The following is a 19,805-nucleotide window of genomic DNA, read 5'->3' as shown; positions in this document are numbered from 1 at the left end:
CCGCTGTGCCACTGGACTGGACATTTGTGGCTATAAACAGCTGCATTAAATGGCTTCTGTTGATACTTTGTAATTGGAACAGAAGCCTTATTGCTACTCTCAGGTTTTGTAGACCCTCTTCTTTACAGCAGGTGTCTGTAATTTGCTGGCGATAAATTTAAACAAAAAACAGCAACATACCTCACTTCTTTTAAAATAATATATTAAAACAAGGCATACGTACATACCAATGTTCGTTACATTGTTGGTTACCACAGTTATATCCAGGGCTTTAAATCAATGTTTCTTTTTCGTCAAAGTCAAACCAAACTATTCCATTTAGTTTAGAACTCAACTGACAAGAATAATTCTTCTTCTATGTTCTGTTATTAGAACACAGTCTGTGATAAGTTCACCTTAAAAATCGCCACTTTATACTTTTTATTGCTAAACTCACAATCACACAATATAGATTTAAACAATAATCTTTCGAGGCTTATTCATATCCAAACAGAAGTCTAGAACACTTTACTTAATACAGTTTACCACTGCTTCAGTGTACCAAATATATTTACATTACTGAAGCTATTTGCCACACTGCTACGAAGTTTAAGTTCATGTGAACGTTAGACATCTGCTCTCCAAAGGTTGGATAATTACCTGAGGTGTGTACACAAACGCAATGAAGACCGACCGTTCTTGCTTTAATACATAATAATTATGACACTGCTTTCAAGGTTGAAGCCGTATTCAAGTTATTTATGGAAAAGCACTCTTAAAGAATGGAGCATGCTAACATGTCATTTCGGATATGATAGTCAATGAATGAAACAGTTAATATATTATTATTTTATAACACATAACAATCAAATAACTATTCTGCATGTAAGTAGTACAGTACTCTACTATAATAAAACATACATAATTGTGTTAATTTTTTACTTTTTATTGGATGTTTATAGAATTGTCTAAGGTGTATTTCGTGAAAAATTGCTTTCTGGTTTCACCTTATAGTACCCAATTTTTACAAATTTTCTGGGTAGAGAGGGGCATACCTCCAGATAACACTTGCATTAGCATGCTTCGTATTCTGATTGTGCTCCCCACAACACGTGTTGAGTTTCGATCTCAGAAATGGAATCCCCCCTCTCTAAAATATTTACATGTCTACATGGCTGATATATCTCTATGGAATCTATTTTTACCGACAAAGTACTGACCCACATGCGCAGGTGCGCTTACCATTGATGACTTTGATTCTTCGACGTTAAAAACTATTTAGATTCCAGGAAAATTTGCATTTCAAGTTCAAGGAACCAATATTTGGATATTTCTATAGTTGAATGTTATAACTGGATGATTCATTTTAATTTTATCTAAAAATCAAGTCGTGCGCTGAGTTTAAGCATTATGGCGAAGACACGAAAACAAATGAATGGATGGCAACGACCCAATGGGGCGACCAGGTATATCTAGTTTGATGTCCTCTGACATACTCGCTTATGCACATCTTTGTCGATCTCATTCACGAATGTTATTATTTACTTACAACAACTTATATGTTATTAGTGAATGTGTCAAGAACAGGGGTCGCTGTGATCGGGTTTATCCGTTTTCTATTTGTTTGGTTTGTTTCAAATTTCGAATCCCTGTCGCACCAAACATACTCGTCCTTTTAGTCGTGGGGGCGTTATAATGTGACGGTATATCCCACTTTTCGTTGGTAAAAGAGTAGCCCAAGAGTTGGCGGTGGGTGGTGATGGCTAGCTGCCTTCCCTCTAGTTTTACACTGCCAAATTAGGGACTTGAGTAGCTTTGCGCGAAATTAAAAACAAAACAAATAATCTTAACACGTTTCTTATTTATTCTGAGTGGCCATTTTGATGACAGAAGTCACTGACTTGACGTAACTAAAGATATATGTATGTATGTAAAGAACGTGTTTTATATTAATATTACAGGTAGATGCACTCACAAGTATGTTTATAGCAATTAGCTTTGAGCCCCGATTCATTCTTTTGATGTTCTACTTACCCATCAATTAATTATGTCAAATGTCAAACATGTAGCGGACGCAACAACCTGATACCAGAACAACCTCTGAATCAGCTAATATCTCATGCATGCATAATTACTGTTGAAGCGGGAATATGGTTGTGAACTTCTGTGAACCCGCTTGTGGTTTGCAGTATGACACGCTAGTTTTATTTGTTTGTATAAAAATAGTATATCCTTCGGTTCCTAAAAATTCTAATTCGGCTTCTATCATTTCATTGAAATAAAAAGATAAAAGAAAGGTAAGGGAAGCAGAACTGAATTTATTAGATTGATAATATTAGGGTTCAGTTCTGAAGTAACACTATACAGTTTCTATGTGTTCCTATTCCTCATTGGATCTCAGGTTGGCTTTACGTATTGACTAGAAAAATTGCATATGGACACAAAGTTCATAGAATAAACGTATATGGAATAAACGCAAAATTCTACAGATATACATTAAACCTATACAAGTAAAGTCAAGAGGTTCGATTACATCCGGTGGGGACCCAGCATGGCCAAGCGTGTTAAGGTGTTCGACTCGTAATCCGAGGGTCGTGGGTTCGAATCCCGGTCGCACCAAAACATGCTCGCCCCTTTTAGCCGTGGGGGCGTTATAATGTGACGGTAAATCCCACTTTTCGTTGGTAAAAGAGTAGCCCAAGAGTTGGCGGTAAGTGGTGATGACTAGCTGCCTTCCCTCTAGTCTTACACTACTAAATTAGGGACGGCTAGCGCAGATAGCCCTAGAGTAGCTTTGTGCGAAATTCAAAAACAAACAAACTATTCTCAAGCTTCGCTTCGCAACCAGTCATTCAAAAAAACACAAGCGAAGTGAAGTTTGTTAGAATCTTATTGTTGGTTGTATAGGTTGAATATTTTGACAGTACATAAATAACATTGTTTGTTCCCTGCACCTTTGAAAAAACAAACCTAACAAACAATACATCCGGTGGTAAAATAATGAATTAACCTGTACATCATATCTTTAGGTCAACGTGAACTTTAATCATGGTTTATAAGAATGAAATACCAAGAAAATCGAGAGGCTTGATGTTACAGATACAAGATGTTAAGGTCAAGAACAATATGTTTAGCACCTGTATTTGGTTTATAGAAACATTCGTCCACACGCTAGTGCAATTCTGTCGTAGTTGGCCTTATGACTAGATTTTTTATCTCACAGCCCTTTCTGATGAAAGATACCCGTTTTGTAATATGGCAAAAGATACAAAGCAGCGGCCGAACAAGCTTCAAAGAGGAATACCTATAGTACTGATAAAGCACGATAAGTACAATTATATGAAAATGTTGAATAACCTAAATAACATTCAACCACGCACAAGACTGCTGTACCTCTTTTTAAAGTTCGTAGACTATTCATCCAGGAAGTCATAACCCTTTCAGAAAGTACCTGATAAAAGTTACACATATCATGACTAAATCTAATATAACTCGCTCTTTTAAAGAAGCAAAACCACGAGTACAGTACTGCTTACCAGATATGAAAATGCAGAAAACTGTGCAATATATACCTTGAAAGTGAGAGAGGAAGTTTGTTCCAACATAACTGTACAATGTTAGAGAAGGAAGTTTGTTCCAACATCACTGTACAATGTTAGAGAAGGAAGTTTGTTCCAACATAACTGTACAATGTTAGAGAAGGAAGTTTGTTCCAACATAACTGTACAATGTTAGAGAAGGAAGTTTGTTCCAACATAACTGTACAATGTTAGAGAAGGAAGTTTGTTCCAACATCACTGTACAATGTTAGAGAAGGAAGTTTGTTCCAACATCACTGTACAATGTTAGAGAAGGAAGTTTGTTCCAACATAACTGTACAATGTTAGAGAAGGAAGTTTGTTCCAACATCACTGTACAATGTTAGAGAAGGAAGTTTGTTCCAACATAACTGTACAATGTTAGAGAAGGAAGTTTGTTCCAACATAACTGTACAATGTTAGAGAAGGAAGTTTGTTCCAACATAACTGTACAATGTTAGAGAAGGAAGTTTGTTCCAACATAACTGTACAATGTTAGAGAAGGAAGTTTGTTCCAACATCACTGTACAATGTTAGAGAAGGAAGTTTGTTCCAACATAACTGTACAATGTTAGAGAAGGAAGTTTGTTCCAACATAACTGTACAATGTTAGAGAAGGAAGTTTGTTCCAACATAACTGTACAATGTTAGAGAAGGAAGTTTGTTCCAACATAACTGTACAATGTTAGAGAAGGAAGTTTGTTCCAACATCACTGTACAATGTTAGAGAAGGAAGTTTGTTCCAACATAACTGTACAATGTTAGAGAAGGAAGTTTGTTCCAACATAACTAGAGAAGGAAGTTTGTTACAATGTTAGAGAAGGAAGTTTGTTCCAACATCCAACACATGTTAGAGAAGGAAGTTTGTACAATGTTAGAGAAGTTTGTTCCAACATCACTGTACAATGTTAGAGAAGGAAGTTTGTTCCAACATCACTGTACAATGTTAGAGAAGGAAGTTTGTTCCAACATAACTGTACAATGTTAGAGAAGGAAGTTTGTTCCAACATAACTGTACAATGTTAGAGAAGGAAGTTTGTTCCAACATCACTGTACAATGTTAGAGAAGGAAGTTTGTTCCAACATAACTGTACAATGTTAGAGAAGGAAGTTTGTTCCAACATCACTGTACAATGTTAGTTTGTTCCAACATAACTGTACAATGTTAGAGAAGGAAGTTTGTTCCAACATAACTGTACAATGTTAGAGAAGGAAGTTTGTTCCAACATAACTGTACAATGTTAGAGAAGGAAGTTTGTTCCAACATAACTGTACAATGTTAGAGAAGGAAGTTTGTTCCAACATAACTGTACAATGTTAGAGAAGGAAGTTTGTTCCAACATCACTGTACAATGTTAGAGAAGGAAGTTTGTTCCAACATAACTGTACAATGTTGTTCCAACATCACTGTACAATGAGAAGGAAGTTAGTTCCAACATCACTGTACAATGTTAGAGAAGGAAGTTTGTTCCAACATAACTGTACAATGTTAGAGAAGGAAGTTTGTTCCAACATAACTGTACAATGTTAGAGAAGGAAGTTTGTTCCAACATAACTGTACAATGTTAGAGAAGGAAGTTTGTTCCAACATAACTGTACAATGTTAGAGAAGGAAGTTTGTTCCAACATAACTGTACAATGTTAGAGAAGGAAGTTTGTTCCAACATCACTGTACAATGTTAGAGAAGGAAGTTTGTTCCAACATAACTGTACAATGTTAGAGAAGGAAGTTTGTTCCAACATCACTGTACAATGTTAGAGAAGGAAGTTTGTTCCAACATAACTGTACAATGTTAGAGAAGGAAGTTTGTTCCAACATAACTGTACAATGTAGAGAAGAAGTTTGTTCCAACATAACTGTACAATGGTAGAGAAGGAAGTTTGTTGCCATGTTGGATGAAATATGTTAGTGATCTTACAATGATAATGATTGACCAGATGTATTGACCAGATATGAATAACCTGTTGTTGTAGTATTTATGATTGCTGCAGTTGTCTCATTTAATAAAAAATTTAAAACATTACAAAACATACAATAAAGCAAAATATGTCTCCGGTTATGTCAGGGCAATGCATTGACACAAATGGAATTCCTGTATATTCAAGACAGTTAGAAGGTATAGCTAGACAAAGTGTTAAGTCATACGTCTAGGTTCATAGCGGCCTCTTCTATACGGACCAACACGAATGAAAACTGGTATGAGCGCTATTGCTCTGTCCGTCATAAATGACTGCGTAGCCATGGAGTTATGTCTATATGAAGTGCTTAAACGTGGTCTTAAACGCAGGCGTCCACGTACACAGTGATGATCTGTGATAAGTTTGTCAATACGTGTGACCAATAATTGACTTTCTTATTATTCACAGTTATGATAAAAAAAATTACGGTATTGGGCAGTAATGCGTAAACATGGAGGAAGTGGCTCCACCGATAGCACGGGACCTGGAAATTGTTTATAAAGTGCAATTAGCGATTGCTCTGTGTACGGAAAGTCACGAAGTAAACGTGAAAAAACAAAACAAATTCGAAAAGTAAACTTATTCACGGTTTGGTTTGTTTTGAATTTCGCGCAAAGCTACACGAGGGCTATCTGTGCTAGCCGCCCCTAATTTAGCAGTGTAAGACTAGAGGGAAGGCAGCTAGTCATCACCATCCATCGCCAATTCTTGTGCTACTCTTTTACCAACGAATAGTTGGACTGACTGTCACATTATAACGCCCCCAAGGCTGAAAAGGCGAGCATGGTTGGTGCGACGGGAATTCGAACCTGTGACCCTCGGAATAGAACTGAATGAAGTAAAACATTTAACTTCGTTGAGCCAACGTAAATGCATCTAGTCAAAAAGTAAACCTATATACTTAGTATACGAATATGATACTGACTGGCATAATGTTTATTAAATATATACGCCAGTAGTTTGGACACCTCAAACAAGAAAAATATAGATAATTATGAAAGCAGCTCAATTCTCGAGACTTTTCCCTCTGATTCAAAATTAAATTAATGTTGTTTATATTCAACTACACAATAAATCAAAGAGTTATCTGCGCTCTGCCCGCCATGGGTATCGAAACCCGGTTTCTACTGGTGTAAGTACACAGACATTCCGCTGTGCCACTGGGGAGGGGGCACTAGTCTTACAAAACATTAGACCCAGCGTCTAGTGGCCTCATTTCTCAACTATCTAAACGGTAGTTCCAGCTTAATTATAATCTCCCAGGTTAAAGGTCATTAAATAAATAAGCGGCCGAAAACAGGCTTATAATATCTCGCTTAATCTTTTCCTTTAGCATTTTTTATTTGCGGCAGAGGTTGGTGCTTAAAATTAAAAGATGGAATACACACACACTCAGTGATTTATGCACACATGTGAAACAGGGTCACTTTAAGGCTTATGACAGGAATTCATAAATATAAATGACGTGATGATGTTTTGAAAGCATGATTTACATATACTGAAACCTCCCTCCTAAAAAAAAATAACAAAACTAACAGGCAGTTGGTAAAACATACACATCTCAACAGGAACCGAATCGTTTTGTGTAAATATATCTTTACACGGGCTACGAATTACATACTCACATAGGCACGAGCTGAGGTCACCTTCACAAGGAAATGAAGTTACAAGAAAAGCTTTGCGGAGAATAAATGTGGTTTCATTTATAATAGGCTTTTCAACCCTTCGTAAAAGTGTCGTAGTTTGAACTAGAACCAAGTTTCTAAATATGTAAATGTCAAAGACTTAGTAACCGTACTTTGACGTCCACATTGAATCGAAACAAAACATAAGATGTTAGATCTTTACTAAGCACAACTTGCTGATAGCTGAGCCACGAGAGACTGTCAATTCTTATCTTAGAGCTCTTTGAAGAAAAATCAAATACGATATATCTGAGAAAAGTTAAATCCAGTGAAACTATAACAAAATCAATTAAACATTATAAAATGTCCACTTTAGAGAGTTAATAAAAATAATACGAGATAGACTGTAAACTGATTTGGAACCTAAGTAACAATGAGAAATAATAAATTAACAGCCTGCACGTCGCGGGTTCGAATCTCCCTCCGTCCTATCAAACATGCTCACTCTTTCAACAATGGGGGCGTTATAATGTGACGTTGAATCCCACTATTCGTTGGTAAAAAGGTAGCCCATGAGATGGCGGTGAGTGCTGATGACTAGCTGTTTTCTTTGTTAAATTAGGGACGGCTAACGCAGATAACCCTCGTGTAAGCATTGCGCGAAATTCAAACCAAACACAATTTGTTGAAATACTTCGAAGTGAATTGCATCATAAAAACAAAACTGTTACTAAAACAGGTTGCCAAGTATAACTGAAATATGGTAAGTGACACATTTGGTATGGTGAGACGCACTTAAACAATATAGAATTTCCATTGTTTTAAAGTGAACACAAATAGATGCTATTAATTTCTACTTCATCGCCTAATGGCTGTTAGAAATATGTCACATGTTTTCATAATATTACGACAATATTACTACGCAAGGTAATAATACTATCGTAATATTGTTCTTCGACTTCCGTTTGTCCTAGATGCTAGCTAGTTGTGTTCTTTTAAAACACTTCACCCAGAAGAAGGTGTAAGACTAAACGTGGGTAAAAAATAAACACTTGTTTTGTAACTCAGCCAGTTTTTAGTTGTAGGTGTAAGGCTTCGTGTAATATTACAATACATCTGTAATAATACTTTGAAAAATAAAAATCATTGTATTTTTTTCTGCTTTTCTTAGAAACGCCCATTTTGGCAACTATTGTTTTTGTTTGTTTCTGAATTTCGCACAAAGCTACTCTAGGGCTATCTGCGCTAGCCGTCCCTAATTTAATAGTGTAAGACTAGAGGGAAGACAGTTAGTCATCACCACCCACCGCCAACTCTTGGGCTACTCTTTTAACAACGAATAGTGGGATTGACCGTCACATTATAACGCCCCCATGGCTGAAAGGGTGAACATGTTTGGTTTGGCGGAGATTCGAACCCGCGACCCTCACATTACGACTCGAATGCATTAACCACCTGACCATACCGGGCCTTTGGCAAGTACGTAAGAGTAAAGAAATCACATAATTCTTTGATAACCTTTCAAAGTAAATAAGATTCTTTCCTTTCTTATGTTTTCAATCTTAAAGACCTTATTCTTCTCTGCGTATGCAACAGACATAAGGTTTTTTATATTAAAAAAAGTTAGAAAGATGACACGTGAAGATTCTTCGTGTTCTTACAGAATTAAATATTAACGTATATTTACAGCTTACATAAAAAAACGATAAAAATATTGATTATTTATCAATATTCAACTAGAAATCATGTTGACGGAGACTGAATTAGAATCAGATAAGGAAAATTAAAAGTATAACAAAATATGGCACACGCCTCCCACCTTGATTTGTCTTTCAATCAAGTATTCAACTTGATTTAATAGGCCCAACTTACCTAATGCCCAAATGTTATGCTAGACAGGTAATTAGCTTCCACGGAAAACCAAGCTGAGCCACGCTTTCCTTCGCGAGTTCAGTTCCACTGTTATCATTTCGTCTGTTTGTCTGCTTTTGAACGTTCCTTTTAGGTTCGCTGTACCGTTTCACTTCCCTTACTTAGTCACCACCATTATTGATCTGAGAACCCTTGTCGAATTTTTCTTGTTCACTTCAGCTCGTTGCCCTGCTTGACAATCACTTAACCCAGAAACCCATGTACATTCTCTGAACAGAGAGTCTTTTTATAACTTATGATATATAATATAGGCTGAATATAGGATAATATAATGCATTAAAATATAAAAACAGGAATGATTTTGTAGAGTCAAAATTTCAGGGAAAAGTCGATTCACGTAAAAGATTGTTTGTTTGTTTGTCAATAAGCACAAAACATGGACTATCCGTGTTGCACTCACCACGGATATCAAAATCCGGTTTTTAGCTGAGCCACTGCGAAGCACACTTGTTGGTTCTAATTGAATATAAGTTGTTTTTTACCTTCCCAAAGAGATTGTTTCAACAACTTCTTCGGTTCTACCTGTGTACGACAGGCATCAACCAACAAGCTAAAACAGTGGGTGTGGACACCTACACGAATAGCTAGCTAATAGCGCGAACTGGGAATGCTAAGGGCTTGAAGGACTAGTGCTGTACAGAGTGTTAACCCTGCACCCTTTATGTTTTACGTAGCATATTTATTGATAGTTCACGCAAAGCAATACGATTGTTATCTGATTTTTTCAGGATATAAATGTTTGTAGTATTTCATTAGGCTTGCGGTGCGCACGTATGATATGATATTTAGTAGTAGTTTACTGTGAGTAAATATGTCGTAAACCACTTCAGCAGAGAGCTTGTCCACAGCATTGAAGTTCATTAAAGAGTATTTGGTGTCACTATGCCAAGTTGATCCATGTACTTTCATTTCCTGATTTCAACAATTTATGACAGCCTTTTGGAAAAACTGTCGTAATATATGTAGTTAAAATACGTAATTTTTCAACAGATAAGCATCTGTTGACGCTGAATTCACTTTATTAAAACAGGATGGTTTGTTTCCATCGTATACAGGTTTAGTCTGTTAAATGGTTTTTCATTTCAAAATATTACTCCAGTGTTAACACTAATAGTGTTTAAAATGCACAGGTATACATACATTTACTGCCGTTTCTATGCTTGTTTTCAAAACATATCTAAAGTTAAATCATTATTAGCTGAACAAATAAAATCAAGTAGAAAGCATAAGACACAATTTATCTCACAGAATAATTAGGATTTAGTACATATAACTGTTTTGATGCGACATTTCTAACATACGTATATTTTTTACCGATATGATAGTTTTGAAACGTAAAACATAAATCATTAACAAAATTTGATTACACCCTGTAACATATCAGAGGTTTTATTAATATGTTTGCCACTATGTAGAATAAAGCGTTAAAATTTTCATTAATACTCTTGTCAACCGGTTTGTTTTTGTCTGTGTTTTTAGAGAAAAGCAACATTGGGCTCTCTGCTGTGCGCGCTGCGGGAATCGAGACATGTATTTGAGGATTGCAAGTTCTTAAACTTATCGCCGTTCCCCCAGGGGAACTTGTCACTAGCTAAAAAAAGGGCTTTCATTGATACTTTTTTCCACTAGGTGGAACTTGTGTTGTCCTTAGAAAGAGTCCTTTGGAATTGCTTGTTCATACCAACTCGTTCATGAGTTATCAGTGACAGGCTTAGAGCAACAGCAACATTTGGTACTCTAACGAATTAAAACAGCCTATTAATTAGTTCTAAGGTTAACGTGTAGCATTATCTACTCAAGTTAAATAAAATAATTTGATAAAATATGTACATACAAGGTGGCGTTGTATACCGAAGGGTGTTTCATCAGAAACCGTTTGAACCCTTTGTGCAAACCAGAGATTGTGGATGAATACTGGTGGTAATTAGTAACAAGTTGTGGCAAACGTTGATATAATTTAGTTTATTGTATGGCTGAAAACTGGCCTCTATCAATATTTGGTCACGATTCATTTTTAATCCAATTCTGAGCCGTTGTTTTACATTGGATATTAGTTTGTTCAGCAATTAAAGATGGTCTAAACATTTATATCAATATACTGCTAGCGCTTCTTGTTTGGAAAATTATGAACTGAATTAAAATTAAATTGATATAATTATTTCTTAAAAAATCATCACTGATGCTTAAAAACACCATATCCACGTATAAAATGTCAAAGAATCATTGATAACTTTAGAGAAATTAAAGGTAAGTTCCTTTCAAGTTCCTGATGTTTCAATCTTGCCTTCCAGTTCTCCCACTGGAGGGCGCTACTCGACCAACTTAGCTAACGTTTACACGAGTGTATTTCGCGACCACATGTCGTTTGCCGCAACCTTCAGCTGGTTTCGTAATAGACAAAACGAATACTATTGGACAAATAGATCACATGGTGTGCGAGGTGCTCTGAGATAGATAAAACTAATATCACGAGGGGGAGGGAAAAAGTTAATGCGTTGTTGCAGATGGAGTAAACTAGAGCGTACAGAAATTCTGAGCTAAGTAAGTTTGAAGTTTTGAGAGAATAGTTTTCTAAGATCTAATTTAAGTATGACTGATGACACGCAAGAACGACAACGACTAAATTCTGAAACTTTAACGACGGATATAAATCAACCGACCCCTACTCCTATAAAGCCGCCTTCATAGCTGGTCACGGGATTTCGCCGTAATATTATTCTCTAAATTTATTGTTCACGAGAAGCCTCTTGTTCCAAGGTTATGGGGACAAAAACTATGGAAGGCTGAGTTCAAAATTCTCGATGAGCTCGCGGATTTGAAGAACCATAACAGCCATAGGTGATAAATGTAACCAATCCGACTCATAAACAACTTTAAAAAAATGAAAGCTGTATATTAATCGAAACAGTTCCGATGTATTACAGCAAACGTTCGTTGGAATTAGAACTCGAGGAACAGAGATTGTAGATTATCGTGTTTTTATCACAAATAAAAAGTCATAAAAGGTAGAAGACTGATAGAAATGAAAACAATCCCACCATTAACGTTGGCTACTTTCTTGAGATTACAGACAAAGATACGGTTGACTGTTTTCTTAATATTACATTGATAAAACTTCTTGAACAAGGCCTTTGAAGCACTTTCGCCGCCGTTAAAACCTATCAAATTAATCTTACAAGTATTTTTTATCAGAAAATTACGTATAATTTAAATAAATAATGAACGAAAACGTCTATTTAATATAGAACTTTAAACCTATACACGAATAACTAAAAGTATTTCTAGCGGAACGTGTAACTGATTCGGTTTTTATTTTACTGAACATTTTCAGTTGCAAATTCATGTTTAAAAATACTTCTACAGATTCACAAAACCTTGCATTTCTTCAAACAGTTTAATGCAGCGACTAGATGAAAATACATTAAAAAGTTAAAGAAATTTATATATGTTCATTAAGATAAGTTTCAATAAACTAATTTGACAACATCAGATAGTTTCTAGATCCATTAAATGCGTTTTGTAGTATTAGAATTTTTTTTTTTTGTGATGGGCAAAAAATATTCATGCTAAAACTAATTAAATGAATTTACCGGTTCATCTTAAACATTAACAAAAATGTACTAATGAGAGTAAAGAAAGTTACATATCATAGTAAAGAGAGCGACTAAAAATCAAAGCAAAGAAAGTTGCTGAACAAACGAAAGAAAAGAACTAAAAATCAAAGTAAAGAAAGTTGCTGAACAAACGAAAGAGAGGTACTAAAAATCAAAGTAAAGAGAGGTACTGAACAAACGAAAGAGAGGTACTAAAAATCAAAGTAAAGAGAGGTACTGAACAAACGAAAGAGAGGTACTAAAAATCAAAGTAAAGAAAGTTGCTGAACAAACGAAAGAGAGGTACTAAAAATCAAAGTAAAGAGAGGTACTGAACAAACGAAAGAGAGGTACTAAAAATCAAAGTAAAGAGAGGTACTGAACAAACGAAAGAGAGGTACTAAAAATCAAAGTAAAGAGAGGTACTGAACAAACGAAAGAGAGGTACTAAAAATCAAAGTAAAGAGAGGTACTAAAATCAAAGTAACGAGAGGTACTGAACAAACGAAAGAGAGGTACTAAAAATCAAAGTAAAGAAAGTTGCTGAACAAACGAAAGAGAGGTACTAAAAATCAAAGTAAAGAGAGGTACTGAACAAACGAAAGAGAGGTACTAAAAATCAAAGTAAAGAGAGGTACTGAACAAACGAAAGAGAGGTACTAAAAATCAAAGTAAAGAGAGGTACTGAACAAACGAAAGAGAGGTACTAAAAATCAAAGTAAAGAAAGTTGCTGAACAAACGAAAGAGAGGTACTAAAAATCAAAGTAAAGAGAGGTACTGAACAAAGAAAGAGAGGTACTAAAAATCAAAGTAAAGAAAGTTGCTGAACAAAGAAAGAGAGGTGCTAAAACTCAAAGTAAAGAGAGGTACTGATCAAAGTAAAAAGTTGTTTGTGTCGTTTACAAAGACAACACTTTCCTTGTCATGTCTGTACGACAAGCATAGTCTAACAATAACTAGCTGGCATTGACTCAAATCTGTTATTTAAAGTTTTAGTGCATTAAAATCACTATTTACATCTGAAGAGAATTTTGTGTAAATAAAATCAGCTCATGTATACTTCGTATTCTTTAAGTTAACGACATAGGGCCTATCCAGTGTGGTGCACACATGTGAAAGTGAATATATAAGTGTGCATGAAAAATACCATTTGTAACTATGTTCAAACGTGCTTTACATCTGAGGCAGCGATTGAGACGTGCAAACCAATCAAGTGCGTATTGACAAGTACACTGCCGTTAAAACACATACACAAAACAACAACAGGAAAGTGAAGCCATACTTTCCATCAAAACAAATTAAATACACCAGCTACCTCATTACAGAACTCCACCCCTCCAATAACAAAAACGTTCTAAGAGTACGACTACATGACCACCCTATGGTGTCTAGGACAGGAGGGGGGGGGACTATTTTTTACCGCGGCAACTACAAGACAACTGACGGTAATGAGTCTTCAGTGTATTAAGGAGCAATCAGCTCAAGAGCTCTGCATGGTACATGATGTCAAGCATGTGCCACGCGAGCAACAACACGGATATCAGCATGCAACTCACGTACTTGAAAGCCTAGCTGAGTAGAACGTGTAATAGAATGTAACTGCTTCTCTCTTTTTCTGAATCCAGCGCTTGCCAAATGCTTGCTCTGAGCAGTAATATCTCGTGGCATGATTTATTGGCAGTCATTTACTACCAGCTAGGCCAGGCAATGGAGTACAAGGTAGAAAAGCCATTACGCATACACGCTTCAAATGATCAAGAGCAGGCGGTGTCTGTGTGTATTCTGCTCGCCTGGCACTCACTAGTCGGCATTATCCATCTGTCCGACAAACAGTGTTCCATTGTTTCATATAAAAAAAAGGCAAAATCAGTCTTTCAATAACCGATAGAAGTGGATACGCGATCATATACAAATTTGAAATTGAAGATTTTCTTAAGAAATCTAAAAAATGGTAAAAGACTGTTTGACGAGGTAACAAATCACAACGACATTGAAAGTAAGAAATACGTAAATAAATATAGGTAGCCATTTAAGACGTTATCTTTACATATTCTATCGAGGTCTTCAACGATTTTGTAACTGAAAAAAATCTCCATCCCATCAAACATGCTCGCCCTTACAGCCGTGGGGGAGTTATAAGTGACGGTCAATCCCACTATTCGTTGGTAAAAGAGTAGCCCAAGAGTTGGCGGTAAGTGATGATGACTAGCTGCCTCCCTCTAGTCTTACACTGCTAAATTAGGGACAGCTAGCGCAGATAGCCCTCGTGTAGCTTTGAGCGAGATTCAAAAACAAAGAATCAAACTGGATAAAGCCAGATTTCACACTTTCAAAATTCTACAAACCTTGCGCAACTGTTGTTGCCTAGACAAGAAAAATTAGAAAACAGAATGAGCAACAGTAAAAAAAAGGTGGAAGATTAGAGCATTAAGACAGACGTAAATGGGAAAGTATAAAACAGAAGTGGAAAAAAAAAAAAAGCGAAATGGAAAGAAAAAGAAAGTATTTAGTTCCAAAGGAATAATAGTAAAACCAGGAATAGAAAATCGAAACTGAACGAGAAACACTGAAAAGGGACTTGAAAAAAACTGAGAAAACCAATATATGAAAAAAAAGAAAATGAGAGATTGAACATCAGACGAAGGAAAGAAAAGAATAACGTGTGGTGTGAACGAACATGATGGAGAGAAACAGAACATCCAATTAGAAAGGGATATACGAATTAGAAAAGGGAGGGAAAATTCTATAAACAAAAACGTGGAATAGAAAGGGGATTGGCCTGGCAATGTGTCGGTCAATCCCACTATTCGTTGGTAAAAGGATAGCCCAAGAGTTGGCGGTGGGTGGTGATGACTAGCTGCCTTCCATGTAGTCTTACACTGCTAAATTAGGGACGGCTAGCGGAGATAACCCCCGTGTAGCTTTGCGCGAAATTTTTAAAAAAGTAAAGAAAGTGGATTAATATATTGCTAAAGGATTGGAAGACATTAAGTAACAGATAGAGAGGAAAAACGTAGAATGAAAGAGCCAATGGAAAAACAACAGATGAGTAAAAACTTAGAGAGAGCCAATAAGTATGAAAAATGCATATTATACAATTATTATTAAACAGTGGACTATTTTGAACTTCAAAATAATATCCGACGTAATTCTGTTTGGCATAACTTTAACAACTTCAGTTGTTTTTTTCCCCTACTCCAATTACTCACATATTTTAGGATTTAGTCTGCCATGATAATAACGAATGATTTAGTAAACTTGTTTGGTTTCTTCATAACTTTCTCTTTTTGTCAGTACTAGCCGCTGAATCGTGGCTTATACTGGTTTACAGGATAGCGTTCCATCTGAGCCACGTTCACCCCTTTTTTGCACGAAATGGTTTTCAAGTTCCTCGCCGCTGGTCTCGATGTCTTATAGTTTATGTGTTGTTGTTTTTTTCCACTAGGTATAATTTAACATTTACACACATCTTGTCCAAATCTCTTCCACAGGTTCACACCCAAAATAACTTTGCTGATCATCAACCAATCAGCGTAGGAGCTGGATGAGTGCAGATGACGCCGACTTGGAATGATATGGCCCTAAACAGAGCCCTCACTGTTCTCATCCACACACGATTGCATCACGAAGAGGTTAAGGCTGTAATTCCAAAACTCATTCGGCAGCCTCATTTATAAAGTGTGCGTTTCCACCTGCTGCTTATCCTATTCCTTTTTGCTCAAAGATAAAGTGATTTATAGTCACATTTTCAGTTCTAAACCACCAGATGATTATATGGTATATTGAGGACCTTACCGCCAAGTTGTGTTAAGAATTTGATCGATAAAAATATACGTTAAATGTGATGTCGTCCTATCTACTTCTGTCGATTAACTCTTTTTGTTGTTGTTTAAAAACATGTCTGACAAGTTAGTTTTTAAAGTTTTGATAGATGGCAGCACAATAAGTGAGTGTGTGTTTTCTTATAGAAAAGCCACATGAGGCTATCTACTACCGGGCAGCACAATAATCATCAAACAGGACTTAACTCACCTTCAAGAACAAGTGAACCAATTAACCAAGTTTAAAGTAAGGGTTTTTATTTAACTGTAGATGCATAACTAGCACTAAATAAATTAATTCTAATGCATTTAAAATTGTTAATTCTATGCGAACAACGACAAACAAAAATACTATCTATTTATTTTATAGCCCGGCATGGCCAGGTGGGTTAAGGCGTTCGACTCGTAATCTGAGGGTCACGGGATAGAATCCCCGTCGCACCAAACATGCTCGCCCTTTCAGCCATGGGGGCGTTATAATGTTACGGTCAATCCCACTATTCGTTGGTAAAAGAGTAGCCCAAGAGTTGGGGGGTGGATGGTGATGACTAGCTGCCTTACACTGTTAAATTAGGGAGGCTAGCGTAGATAGCCCTTGAGTAACTTTGCGCGAAATCCAAAACAAACAAATTTACGTTATAACCTTATATGCAGCCTCAGTCTCTCAGCACCTGAATGTTGATAAAGATAGCAATTTCTTTTTCTGAAAACACGCCAAAAACGTTCCACATTACACACTTTACAGACATAAGTAACGTCTTGATTTGTTTGAAAATTCACACAAAGCTGCAGAAAAGCTATCTGCCTGTTCATAATCTAGGAGTTATAAACCAGAGGGAAGGCAGCTAATCAATACCACCCATCGCCAACTCTTGGGCTACTCTTTCACCAAGAAAGAGTGGGATTAACAGTTACATTATAAAACGCCCACACAGCTGAAAGAGCGAGTATGTTCGGTAACGGGACTTCGAACCCGCGACCATCAGATTGCGAGGCGAAGTTTTATCTACCAGGCAATGCTAAATCTCATGAGCAACAGTCATCCTGTATCAATTATAGTTTAAATGATAACAATATAAGTCTATCTAATGTGATACTTCAAGATGTGAGATTGTAAACCGATTTAATCAAGATGGTGAAGAAAACATGACTACATAAACGAATTTCAGAAACAAACACATCTTAATGAAGACCAGTGGTTGAAAGGTTTTGTTTTGTATTCTGAATCTGATAATTGTTTCCCCCTATATTCTGCTTAAATTATACTCTTGGTGTAGTAACATTCCATTGACGTTTTATAAAATATAGCTGCAGCTTTTTTATATTAATTCAACTTTGGTTACGTTCCAGATGGCGCCCAAAGACACGAGGTCGTGTCGAAATTACGGTGTTGGGCAATACTAAGTAATCATGGTGTCCATCAAACTGAACACAATCTACAAAGGAGTAAGTCGTTCCAAGGGCGGCAGGAGGCCTGGAAGATCGTTCTTACAAAATTCGATTAGCCCCTAGTAAAATAAATGAATTTGTGGCCATTAGGGTTAACAATATTTTGTACAGCGGTTTGTAAGGTCTGCTTAAACCCAACGTAAATTCGCACTGATGAAAATTAGTAGCAATCATTAATCGACAGACAAATTGTAACAGAGGAAAAGTTATTATTATTATTGAAAAGCCTAAAATTTATTAAAGTGTAATTTCTAATTGGAACATTGAAGTTTCCTAGTTTATTTAAGTGCAAAAATAAATCATGTGCTAAATTGAATTTTCACTTCGCGAACGGCATCTTATACACTCCTGGGCTAAACGGTCAGGTCGGAAGATCCTTATATTAAGGCATAGTCGTTTCTAATTTAGACGTTCTGACCAGAAAGGAACAGTCAACCAGCAACACCTGCCAATGACAAGGGTTTCTGCGAATCTTTTAATCGAATTAGAGAATTAACTGTCACTTCTGTAACGCGCACACAGCTATAAGCACAACGCGGAGCGTCGCGTTCAGTGGTATTGCGTCTTGATAACCTTTGATCCACAAATCAGTACGCTAACCATGGATCACGTGCGCCCCAGTAACACTGGAAATGTCATAGGAAAATTATTTTCGATACTTTACAAATGCAAATGTATACATACATAGATAGGAATGTGGTAGACACACCCGTAATGAATTCAAGACTAAAAGTGTTCTGGTGGTCCGTTACGAAAGCAATATGAATGAGCGTCTGCACTATCTTGTATTTTTAATTAATTAGACTATCAAGCATTAGCTTAGGCAAAAGACAGTTCAATGACCTCATACAGTTCACTAAAAATTGAGGAGGCGGCCTGCGCACCAAAAAGTAAATATTAACGCTCATGTCGATATACCTTAGACAAACACGAGTTTCTGGAAATTGGACATTTTTCCACGAATTACAACACGATATATGTATTAAACTCGCAAAACCTGTTCTTCATCAACTGGCTTGCCTTCAGTACCGACTTCCGCAAATTTGATTGAAGTGTATGCGATCTGTCAACGAATGGGCTTGTTTATAGCTAACGAAAAGTAGACGTCATTACATTACCTGATTAGTATAACCAACCATGTTACTCATGGCCTACCGCGTGGTTTTCAAAATGACGTATGTTGGAAGAATGTTAATAAAAAAACACTTTGTTATGTACGCTAGAAAACCTTATTATAGGTGATGAACATAAACATAGGAACTTCTCACTATTATATCTAATTACTTCATCGTACGTATTACAGCTATCTAATACTAGGCAAACTAACAGCCAATATTGTTAACGTTATTTCAGTATATATCTTTGGTAGAGGGCGCAAGAGGTTAAAGCAGTACAAGAAACACCTAGAATGTCACAGATGATGTCACAAAAAAAAGTAATTTCGGTGAATATGTAGAAGTGAGACTTCAGGTATAAGTATCAGAAGGCCAGTCGATTAAAGAAGTCATTTTCTGTACATCAAAATAAAACTGTAAGTATATATCCCAGTGTACAGAACAGCAAATAACGAGAATAGTGAAGTGTCCTTGACTTAGCAGCTAATCATCACCACCCACCGCAAACTCTTGGGCTATCTTTTACCAACGAATAGTGGGATTGACCGTCACATTATATAGCCCCCACGGCTGAAAGGGCGAGCATGTGTAGTGCAAAGGGGATTCGAATCCGCGACTCTCAGATAACGAGTCGAATGCCTTAACCCCCTGGCCATGCCGGGCCACAGGTACTAATAGAGATAACACAGAAAACATTTTAAAAATTGTATCTCGTTTCCACATATTGCATAAGTTACAATAGAATGTGTCTTA

The 19,805-nt window shown here is 36.4% G+C and overlaps 1 protein-coding gene and 2 long non-coding RNA genes across 4 annotated transcripts in view; 1 reads left to right on the top strand and 2 right to left on the bottom strand.

The window, feature by feature from the left end:
- The window catches only part of LOC143250955 (uncharacterized), a 151,275-nt gene that overhangs the window by 46,023 nt on the left and 85,447 nt on the right, over nucleotides 1-19,805 (bottom strand). The gene's annotated exons all lie outside the window — the stretch shown is intronic.
- Nucleotides 1-19,805, bottom strand: part of LOC143250954 (protein tiptop-like) — a 109,271-nt gene that overhangs the window by 18,024 nt on the left and 71,442 nt on the right. The window lies entirely within an intron of this gene.
- On the top strand, nucleotides 11,492-18,205 carry LOC143250266 (uncharacterized). The gene is made up of 3 exons (XR_013028115.1): nucleotides 11,492-11,614; nucleotides 16,159-16,735; nucleotides 17,839-18,205. It is a non-coding gene; the product is annotated as an uncharacterized LOC143250266 (long non-coding RNA).

Source organism: Tachypleus tridentatus, chromosome 5, assembly GCF_004210375.1.
Source record: "Tachypleus tridentatus isolate NWPU-2018 chromosome 5, ASM421037v1, whole genome shotgun sequence".
NCBI lineage: Eukaryota > Metazoa > Arthropoda > Merostomata > Xiphosura > Limulidae > Tachypleus > Tachypleus tridentatus.
This window is presented reverse-complemented; position numbering and strand designations above follow the sequence as displayed.